Raw genomic sequence first — 12,776 nt, forward strand, 5'->3', positions numbered from 1 at the left:
TATATATATACATACAGAGAAAGAGAGATAGTGAGAGAGAGAGAGGGCTAAATATACAGATATATATATATATATATATATATATATATATATATAGAGAGAGAGAGAGAGAGAGAGAGAGAGAGAGAGAGAGAGAGCTTTTGATCAGGATTACAAGAATTATGTCATTAAAAAGTGAAAACGTTTCCTCCATAATTGCTTCATCTTTTGAGATAAATCAAAGGAGAAGCTACAAATATTTAATAATATACTCAACATATTTCACCCATCCATCAAATTCGCAACACAATCCAGTTGCAATGAATTACCATTCCTAAATATTCACATAAAAATACACAAATCCACAGTCAAAACAGACATATTTTACATAAAACGGACACGCACCAATATTGGAATTTCTTTCATGCCATCCTTCACACATCAAAAGGAACATCCCGTACCACATGGCAAGACGTATTTGTACTATTGTGAATGACCCCAAAATGCGTCAACTCCAACTCAACGAGCTGAAAGACTTCCTAACAAAACAGAAATACCTCTGAGAATTAATAAATGAGGGAATTAAAAAGGTGATGAAGCTGAACATCACAAAAGGTCACCAAAGGGAAAAATTAATGAACACACGATTCCATTTATTAATACGCACAATGCCGGAGTAGACAACATCTTTCATACCATAAATTCAAACCTACCTATACTTTGACAAAGCCCGAAAATGAAAAATATGACGATTGATAAATATCCACTAAGAAATAGTAGGCGCCAACCAGAGAAATTTCAAAAACACCTCAAACGAGCAAAATTCACATCAGAGAATGAATCAGAATTCTCCGTAAAAGAATGTAGAGATAGCAGATGTGGAATATGCAACAACAACTTTAAGTACTTAGAAAGTGGTTCCCGCATAAAATTCAAGAACGGATTCCCGTTCAAAGAAAATGCAAATATGAACTGCAAGACGCAGAATCTCATGTAATGTATTACTTGCCGCAACTGCAAGGAAAATTACATTGGCGAAACAAACAATTCCCTCTGCCAACGTGCAAGAATGCACAGACAAAACATCCCGTAAGAGTAATTGCGCAAGATTCCAATGACAAAGCATCTAGAAATATGCGAAGAAAAATTCAAAATCTTTCCCTTTTACAAAAGTTCAATACATGACTCAAAATTCTGAAATTCAATGGAGCTAAACATCAACAAATAATTTTTTTTCCAAAATTAAATGTTTGAAAGAGAACCAGAGGAACTACATTATCATCATCATCATCATCATTATTATTATTATTATTAGTGAGTGAGAGAGAAGTGCATGCCATCAAAGTGACACTGGGGTAAAATATATAAAGCCCAATATACCCAACATGACTACCCGTTTGATAAGGGTACACCAGTCACATGCATCACAACCATATGTGCGCATCATGGTGATCTCATATCAAAATAAAAAGCGCATGATCTCGCAGGTGGGGCCCAGTTAGAATTTTCTTCAGGTCGAGTAGCCCATCCTGCTCAAAAGGTCCCTGAATAAGGTTTGTTTAAGGATGTTGAGCAATACACCCATGTTTCCAAATGTGAATTATTCAAACCCCAAATATGAGTGTATATATGTATGTGTGTGTGTGTATGTGTGTGTGTGTGTGTGTGTGTGTGTGTGTGTGTGTGTTTTTGTGTGTCTGTGCTTGTCCCCCAAACATCGCTTGACAACCGTTGCTGGTGTGTTTACGGACCGGTAACTTAGCGGTTCGGCAAAAAAGAACGATACAATAAGTACTAGGCTTACAAAGAATAAGTCTTGGGGTCGATGTGCTCGACTAAAGGCGGTGCTCCAGCATGGCCACAGTCAAATGACTGAAACATGTAAAGAGGAGGGAAAGAGAGAGAGCGATAGTGATATATATATATATATATATATTTACATATATGAACATATACATATACGTATGCATATGTGTGTGTATGAACGTATGTATGTACGTATGTATGTATAATTTCATATGTTTATCAAACTTCCTATATATTGTCTAGATTTCCCATGACATTTTTATGCATACGAGTACAGTATTATATGATGTGACATTCCTTTTATCTAAATATGAAAGTACATCTTAATATCTTATAGAGGCATAACCAAGCGACCTGGCAGAATCATTAGCACGCCGGGTAAAATGCTTGGCAGTATTTCGTCTGTCTTTACGTTCTGAGTTCAAATTCCGCCGAGGTCGACTTTGCTTTTCATCCATTTAGGGTTGATAAATTAAGTACCAGTGAAATACTGGGATCGATGTAATCGGCATGTCCCCTCCTCCCAAATTTCAAGCTTTGCGCTTCCAGTAGAAACAATATCTTACAGAGGCATTACGCAGCGAGCTGGCAGGATCGTTTGCACGTCATTTCATCCGCATTTAAATTCTGAGTTCGGATTTCATCGACGTTGCCGTTCATCCCTTCGGGGTATATAAAATAAGTATCAGTTGAACACTGAGGTCGATGTAATCACCTTAATCTCCCTCTTGCAATTGCTGGCCTTGTGCCAAAATATGAAACCACTAACTTACAGAGGCAAACGTAAAATGCATCATTGAATTTATTCCTTAGACGTAAAACTGTTTCTTCTTTTACGTCACTTAAAGCAAGTCAGCCCACGCTTTGAAATTAAGCAGTGAACACAACTCTAGATTTTTAAATTTACTGATAATATTTTGAGAACCACCTGTTTATTTATCTGGTGAAATGTTTTCATTATACAAGAATTTCAAAAACACATTTCATCCTTTAAATCATTTAGTACATTTCAAACTGCGTCACCATCTTTTCCTGAGATAACACCGATATTAATTCAAATCTGTTGTTTTATTTATTCCTAAATTACACGCGCACACACACACACACACACACACACACACACACACACACACACACACACACACACACACACACACACACACACACACACACACACACATATATATATATATACATTTTAGCTTATACGTTTAGGAGCTTATTCTATTAAGCCATTCTGTACGTTTGACATTATTGGGCGGCATATTTATTATATTGCATTTGCTTTGTATCTTGTTCTTCAGTATAATGTTTGGTTTCTCTTGCTTCAAGAATCAAATACATGCTATCGTCATCGTCGTCGTTGTCATCATCAAAATTAACAAGGTATCGTCGTCATCGTTATCGTCATCATCATCACCAATCCAACAACTACGACCCGATCATATAACAGCTACGTAAAAACTAAGCTTCGCGCAACACTATCTGAAGACAGAATTTTGGAGAACTATCAGAGCTACAGAGAATATGTTGCTTGAATATTTTTGTAAAACCCAGCTGCATTTCGTTGACATAGTGATAATGTAGGAGAAAGTAAAAAAGTAAACTTCAATATCGTTGCTTAAGGAAAGACAAAAGCGGATTAATTCTTCCCTCAAGTCAAGCAGCACAGAAAACCCTTCCGGATATATCGAGAGAAAATATTACACTTGAAAATCACAGAAGCACCGGCGCTCCTTGCTGTGACTTTAAAACTGAAAACGCATCGAAAACGTGGGCTGTAATTGTCAAGTTTACCCCCACCCTATATATATTTGCATTGTAGTCCATGGAGTAACGTAGGACATGAATCACAATATGAGGCATTAAACACATGTTTAGCGAAAGCAGTGGTATTGTTTTCAGTCGTGTTTGTTAGTTTTTCCGTCGACAAGATACCTCAAGAACCACTGGATGGATTCCGATGAAACTTTCAGGTATGTTCGGCCTCATGACGTGCACGAATTGATTAGATTTCGGGATCGATCTGGTAATGCACAATGATTCTGGATTATTTTTAAAGTTTTTTTTAACTTAATTTTTGAGAGCGGTCGGGTTCCTTTTTAGTATTCTCGTTTGTGGGCGAAGTCGAGTTTGTTTCAGATATTCTCATTTTAAAAATCATCTCTGGCTAATCGTTGAGAGGACGTTGGTGTTGCCTTGGCGGAGGTTTGCACTCTCTAAGTGCTATTGTTAATGATGTGTCTACTCTCATTACGGCTACGCGTGGAGTTCCCAACGGGCTTGGGGAGAGGAGGCGCAGTAAAAATTCCTGTTTGTAGACCCAACTCCAGCAGCCATACTCGCGTTTTCCAGTTATAAAGCCAAGTAATCTTTTCTTTTTAATGAATGCTTGTTTTCACGAAAACAAAAGAAGCAGACATTCCACTCGGAAAGGACAAAACGTATCAGGTTTGAACAGTTTCTTGGAATCCTGGTCAGTTTCATAACAGCATAGTACAAAAGTTTTTACAAAACAGTTTTTTAAACAAAAACATACCTGCGATATGATGGGTATGTCCTGCCGATTGAAAGATGTGATGATGATGATAATAATAATAATAATAATAATGACAATTATAATAATAATAATAATAATAATAATAATAATAATAATAATAATAATAATAATAATAATGATAATAATAATAACAATTCCTAAGCGACTTAGGTATGATAAAAAATATTCAGACAAATACATAACAAAAACACCAGGACTTACAAATATATATAACATACAGAAAATTGCACTACTGGGCACAGCACATCCTACGCAAAACACTTTCAATACAGTAACCATAAGAGTATCACAGCAAACCACAGCACATACCCAAGGCGCACAGAGTTGCGCTCGGTAATGAAGTGAAAGCACGTTATAACAATAAAACTACTGAATAATAATAATAATAATAATAATAATAATAATAATAATAATAATAATAATAATAATAAATTATATAATACCTGCATTATTCAGCCCAGAGATAGCATACGAGAAGTAATACTTTAAACTTATAACACAAAAAGAACGAAAGGCAACCCGACCAAAATAATGACTATCAAGATGAAAGGGCGGACATTATTCTTCGGATGCCGCAAATAAAATCAAAAATGCATGAATGAACATGTGAGGCATATATTTCAATCCTAGACTCCGATCTAACAACAGTGGTCGTCAATACAGAGAAAACAAGAACATCACAACAAACCACAGCACATATCCAAGGCACAGAGAGCTGCACACTCGGTAGTGCAGTGAAAACGCGTGATAAAAATAAGACTATTGACTAATAATAATAACAACAATAACAACATATACATTTATAAGCCCAATGCTGAAATAATCAGGGATGCAGAGAGTTGATTACATTCAACCCTGTGCATAAGTGATAGATATTTCAGCTGAGAACATAGACGGTCGAAATGCCGATAAGCATTTCGTCTGGCGCTTTATATTATCATTACATACGTCGTCATCATCATCATCATTATCAACATCATAACAGTAATATTTTCTATTACAGGCGCTAGGCCTACAATTACGGAGTAGGGAGATAGTGGATTTCATCGTCCCCACTGCGAAAGAAGAAAAATTCAAACTGAACCTGGGCGGAAGTTAAACTCAGAACGTCAAGAGGGACAAAAATACCGACAGTCATTTTGTCCGGCATATTATCGATCCTGCCAGCTCGCCACCTAACTATGATTATAATAATAATGGTTTCAAATTTTGTCACTAAAGCAGCAAATTTGGGGGAGGGGATGAGTCGATTACATCGACCCCAGTACGCAACTGGTACTTATTTTGTCGAACCCGAAAGGATGAAAGGAAAGGTCGACCTCGGCGGAAGTTAAAATCAGAACGTAATGACGTACGAAGATGCCGCTAGACATTTTGTCCAGCATGCTATCGATCCTGCCAGCTCGCCGACTTACAATAATAATAATAATAATAATAATAATATGTATATATATATATTTATATATGCTTATACATAGATAAATATGTTTATGTATATGTATGTTTGTATGTGTGTGTGTATACGCATATACATATAGACATATACGCATATATATATATATATATATATATATGTATGTATGTATGTGTGTATTTATATATATATGTGTCTGTGTGTGTGAGTGTATGTATGCATGTATGTATAAATATATATTTATATATTCATACATGGATAGCGGAAAGCTGAATATTTGTCTGCACGTGTGCGTCTGTGCGTGTACGTGCGTGTGTGTGTATGTATGTGTGTGCGTTCACAAGCATGCCAGAATGTGCTGGCATAAACCAGTCACTGTTCTATATAATGATGGAAATGGAAAAGCAGCAAGAAATAATCTAGGTCTATTACGATCGTATCGATGTAGAATTTTGGAATGTTTTCAAAAGTGTTGATTTTGTTTACTTCAAAGTAATTTTATCATAAAATATATAACTCGGCCATACAAACTCAAAGATACAGATAATTAATATTGATCAAATAAGAGAAAGTAACTCTGAAGACTGCTCATTCAGAATGCAGCTATGTCAGATACAGTAACTGAGAGGTATAATTGATGTTTTAAATTTACCAATGAAATTATTTGAATGCTGTTTTATTAACAACATACATATCCCACGTTTTGTAATAGTAATATTGATATCTAGAATAATACATATAGATTCACATAAATACGTATACACACACACTCAGATCGTTACAAGTAACCACACACACAGGCACACACATATAGATATTATACAGATATAATTATACCTATGCATAAATATACATAACGTTTGTGTGTGCATTTGGTATGCATGTATGTGTGTATGCATGTAGGTACGTATCTATATTAGTTACTTATAAGCGGCGGAAGCAGTATTAGTACTGTGTAGACATCTTTATAACCTACTTCACGCTGGAAAAAAAATATATATATACGCACACACACACATATATATATATATATATATATAATACAAAAAATATATATGCACGTATACACACATATATGTATATACGTTCATCTACTTATATATCATAGATGATATATCATAGATGATATATATATATATAAACAAATAGTAAATGAGTATATGCATATATACGTACAGGTATGTGCATACCGACATCCACCTGTATGTATAGGTGCATATCTGGGTACAGGGCATTGCAAACAAAACGTAGACGAGAAAACACACAAGCCACATAGAGAACATTCTTCTTCATCAGCTACCCCCGTTTTAACACCGGCGTTTCGAAGAGCTGGGTAGGACGCATCGTTAAAACGGCTCTTCCCATGGACCGCAAATTAAATTTGTATACACAAATTAAACCTTGCCATGGAGGAATGTAGTGGCGGACAAAAAACAAGACAGGAAAACAAACAGAAAAGGTTATACGGCCAGACGGGAAAAATTATGTGTATGAACGCTGTGAGGCACGAACTTGAAAGTGGGGACGAAGTAAGTTCGCGTGTTTGCTCGGCGATAGCCAAGGAAGAAAAGGATTATTGACCGGAAGCATGTGACCATGCCGGTGTAAGGGGAAGAGAGAGAGAGTGGTAGAGGGAGAAACAAAGGGAGGAAGTAGAAGAATATATATATGTATGTATGTATGTATGTATGCATGTATGTACACACTTAAGAACGCACATACACACAAACATATACATATACACACACACATATATATACACACACACACACGACCGGCAGAAATGATTTGTTTATAGTGACTAAATGTATGTGTTGTACATTAGTTGACTGTCTCCATCAAATCTACGTTTCCTGAACAGGTGCACACTGTACCACTCGTGAAGTGTCGATGCGATGGGAGAGCAACGTAAGATGTTTTTTTTTGTTTTGTTAAAGAACACAACGCACCAGTCAGTCCCGGAAGCGATTTTTTTTTTTACCACGAGACTCCCGGACGCCAGCAATGAACTCATTTGCATACAGCCAATCAGAGCTCACCTTGACTTTGATGTCAAGTTAACAAACACATTCTACCAAGTAAACTCGGGACGAAGAACGGTGTTGTAAGTTGACCGATCGCCAAGTTATGCCTGATTTTAAAAGGAGACAAGTAATTAGATAGATTTGCATCTATACCTATTATAGGATTTTGTTAGGGCCCCATTTAGTAAAGATGTGGATAGGGAAATTGTGGGTAGAGGGTGACGTGCTAGCAACCCTCTCCCCTTACTGTTTTACAAAGCAAACAACAACACAAATAATTATGCAGAGGCAGCCATGGTTGAAACAAGAACAAGAGCAACAAGCATTCTTAAAAGAGACAAGAAGCATGACCATTCCTTACCAAAGTGACCTCATCTTACCGCCCATCACTTACGCGCTCATAAATTAGTTTTGATAGTTGAGTTCTGATTGGCTGTACGCAAATGTGTTCATAACTGGGGTCCGGAACTCGAATAAGAAAAAGAAAAAAAATCGCTTCGCGGAATTGATACCACGATCTCTCGATTGTGAGTGCAGCACACCAACACCTAAGCCATGCGCCCCCTGAACACAGTGCATCGAGACAAAAGCAGGATACTAATGATACAGGATAGAAAGCTAAAAACCGTTATACTTGCAGAACAGAACACAAGTTCAAAAGCAAAATGAAAGTAACGGAAATCAACAGCTTTTCTTTTCTTATATATGTTTCTGGTGATCTCGTTGTGGACTCCATCACCGGTTACCGTCGTGGTGGAAGTGTGGTAAAGTTAGATAAGTCGTTCTCGTTGTTCGCATTCTTCTCTATTTTAATGTTATTGTAGTTATTGTGTTTTTTTCTTATCTATTGTTGATGCTGCAACTGTCATTACGACTATATTTTGCGTTCACAAAGAGAAGGCGGAGAGAAGGCTGAGTGAAACTCTCTATTTGTAGACATAGCTCCAACAGACATCCATGTGATTGCAAAGCGAGTTCTTTACAACACAGCAATGCCTGCGTCTGGGGATTGAACTATTTATGTTTATTTCCTATGACAGCACAAGTTCAGCTTATACAGTCATGGCAGAGAGGATGCATCCTGAAACTTCGGTGTCTCTAAGATTAAGATATTCTGCGTTAGACCGAACGCAACGAAAAATATTCTCTTATTGGAGAAGCCTTCTTAACTGAAAATCTGTACCGTACATAAATAAGTGCGAAGGAGCATGGCCTGGTCGTTAGAGTATTGCACTCGCGATCACCACATCGCAGATTCGATTCCAGCAAGTGCTGTGTTCTTGAGTAAAACATTTCATTTCACATTGTCCCATTCCACACAGCTGTAAATGGATAACCCTACGACAGAATAGTTTTCAGATCAGGGAGAATGTTGGCGCGCTGGCCAAGCCAGAGGAAGGGGGCATTCGAAAGCGGAAACGATGGAAAGCGCACTATGTATAACAACATCTGATAGCCTAGTCGATCACGAGATCACGTGATATAAATAAGTACAGATAACTAATGCAATCAGAGTAGATAATAAGAAACTATTCCTGTTTATTTTAACCATCATATATTAACCATTACTACCGCATCGGGCTTCAAGCTATACGCGCCTTATTCAACACTGCAGAACACTAGAGTTTAGTTACAAGCAACAACATCAACAGCAACACCAATAACAACAACAAAAGTCACAATGAATTTTAAATATTTCTGTTTTTTTATTGTATGCTTGTTCTTTTACCTTCCTTGAAAACAAGTAATTGAAAGATATCTGCGATTTTTCATTATCTAAATTCTAAAACGCTAAACAAACTTTGGTTCGCTCGCATAGATTGAAATAATATCGACTACGTAAATATTAAGAATTGGATGCTAATAACATTAAATAATCAATTGACCTCGTTGACATCTGTCTGAAGAAAGAATTTCAAATACTGTAAACATATAATATAGATTAATGTACATGTCTATTTTCGAGGCTGGTTGGTTTTCAGTTCGTCACTTGTTTTCGGTGTTTAGCCCCAAGTCAACACTAATAAAACGATCTTATGATCAAAAGACATTCCCACAGAGATATATATTTTTTTCTTGTTTCGTTTTTTTTTATTCAGATATATGCTATATCCAATAATTCATTATTTAATGTGTTCCCGTCGATTTAAATTGTAGGATGTAACATGAAGAATATTTTGGGGATAGTCTAAGCAAGACGAAAGGCGGTGAACTGGTAGAATTGCTAGCACGCCGGACGAAATGCTTAGCGGTATTTCGCCCGTCGCTACGTGGTGAGTTCAAATTCCGCCGAGGTCGACTTTACCTTTTATCCTTCGGGGTCGATGAAATAAGTACCAGTTACGCACTGGAGTCGATGTAATTGACTATCCCCATTCTACCCAAATTTTCAAGGCCTTGTGCCTAGAGTAGAAATAAGCTTAAACACGACGTGTGATCACATTATTTCATTGATGAAAAGAGCGGTGGGCTGAAAGAGACGTTAGCACGCCGGGCCAAATGCATAGCGGCATTTCGTCCATCTTTACGTTCTTAGTTCAAATACCGCTAAGTTCGACTTTGCTTTTCATCCTTTTAGGGTTAACAAAATAAGTAAAATAAGTACCAATGAAAAATGGTGGGTAGATGTAATCCATTTTTCCACGTACCTCGAAATTGCTGACCTTGTGCCAAAATTTGAAACCGATATTTCGTCAATGAATTCCTTTTAATTAGCTTTTCTCAACTGGGATACCTGAAGTGCATATAAGATCCTTGGTTGGTCTACACTAGCAAAATGATAGGCTGGGGATCCACGGTAGCATTTTAAATTTCCATATAAAGTTTCTTTATAAATGTATCTATTGTAAGACACAGGTTTTTTTTTCCTAATGTTTTACGCTATTTAACCTAGGGCAAGTCAATGTGTGAATAACAAAATAGGAATTTTCAAAGATGCATCTATAAAAATAGTTTGGCTATGAGGGGTCTGCCACAATGAAATACTAATCAAAAGAGTTATAGATAAAAATGGTTAAGACCCATTGCTTTTAATAGCGGCGTAGCAAGAATTTGTGCCGTTAGGTGAGTCTTGAATTTGAATACCACCAACCCATGTCTCCCATACAGTCTCGTACAGCAGACCCAAAAGAGCCGGCCTCATAAAAGCGCCGCCCGGGTTGGATTGCCCTCCTCGCTACTAAACTTAGCTACACTACTACCTTTCGAATTTATGTATCCGTTTATTATTTATTTATTAATATGTTTGTTACATGCTCATTAACATTATTACTTCATATCGGTGTGTTTGGTTATATAAAAGTGATAATGCCGAAAGAACAGACAACAGGTGAAGTCGATGAGTCTGTATATTTCTTTTTATCTAATTCAGATTGAACATTTTCAAATATCTAACTTTGCTAACATAAAGGCTACCATTTATACTTATATATAAAGTATCTGAGAAAAAATATATTCCCAAAGTGTAGCGGTCATATATTTTGCGTTGACATACAAGCAAAGAAAACATGAAGTCTCTTCGGAGCTTCATGTTGCTTACGGCCATCATCTTATTTTTGTATAACTCTAAACCAATCAGACCTGATTGATAAGACTTATGATCAAAAGTTTTCCATCGATATACATTTCATTGCTCTATGAATATATAAGTCACGATTAACCAAAAGATTAAGGCGGAGAGCTGGCAGAACCGTCAGTACGCCGAACAAAATGATTAGCGGCATTTTCGCCCGTCTTCAAGTGCTGAGTTTAAATTCTTATTCCTTTATTGCCCACAAGGGGCTACACATAGAGGGGACAAACAAGGTATTAAGTCGATTATATCGACCCCAGTGCGTAACTGCTACTTAATTTATCGACCCCGAAAGAATGAAAGGCAAAGTCGACCTCGGCGGAATTTGAACTCAGAACGTAACGGCAGACTAAATACCGCCAAACATTTCACTCAGCGTGCTAACGTTACTGCCAGCTCGCCGTGTTGAGTTTGAATTCTGACGAGAACAAACTTGCCTGTCATCCTTTCAGAGTTGAAGACATAAGTATCAGTTGAACACTGGAATCGATGTAATGGATTATTCCTTTCCCCCAAAATTCCAGGCCTCGTAGCTATTGTAAATAGGATTATTATCCAATCTGTCCTGTTCTTACCTAAGACAACGAGGTGTGGTTTTAAAGAAATTTAGCAGTTATTTCTAGTAGACGGAGGGAATACACAACAGACTGTTTCTTGTAGCACATTCCAGTACATTGTGATGTAGTAGTTGATGTCATTTTTTAAGGTCAGTTCTGTACGAGCAAATTGATACTGAAATGCGTTCTGGCCATCGCACAGTATTGTACGACTCTACCTAACGTTGTTGAATGATCTTATGTTTTAAGATTGTGGAACGAAGAAAGCTTTTTTTGCTATTTCTAACTTGTAAACTAAACTACACAGTATCTCTGCTGCTTCCGTTGTGGTAGCATGTGTTGAACTGAGTAGAACGTTCGATGCAATAATATATACATATATCTATATATATATGAGTTGTTTATGTGCATGTGTTTATAGATACGTGTGTGTGTGCGTGTGTTTGTGTGTGGATATAGAAAAGGAATTCATACGCGAAGCATAAACTTACCAGTTATAATGATACGCCATTGATTACAAAGTACTCTATGATACCATCTTCCCTCTTCCTTCAGCTAACATGTTTCAATGCTGCCTCCTTTCTCGATCAACCGTACGCTAAACCACATACCACACACACACACACATACATACACACACACACACACACACCCACACACACACACACACACACACACATACACACACACACACACACACACACACACATACAGAAATTCAGGCGCATTGTTTGCGTGTATTTAGATATTTGTGTATAGATGTGTAAATATATATATGTATAACCATTTGCATGCAAGCATATCTACACGACTAGGCGAAAAGCGCTTCATTTAATATGTGACGTTAATAAAAATCTGTAAATGT

This window comes from Octopus bimaculoides, chromosome 3, assembly GCF_001194135.2.
Source record: "Octopus bimaculoides isolate UCB-OBI-ISO-001 chromosome 3, ASM119413v2, whole genome shotgun sequence".
Classification (NCBI taxonomy): Eukaryota; Metazoa; Mollusca; class Cephalopoda; order Octopoda; family Octopodidae; genus Octopus; species Octopus bimaculoides.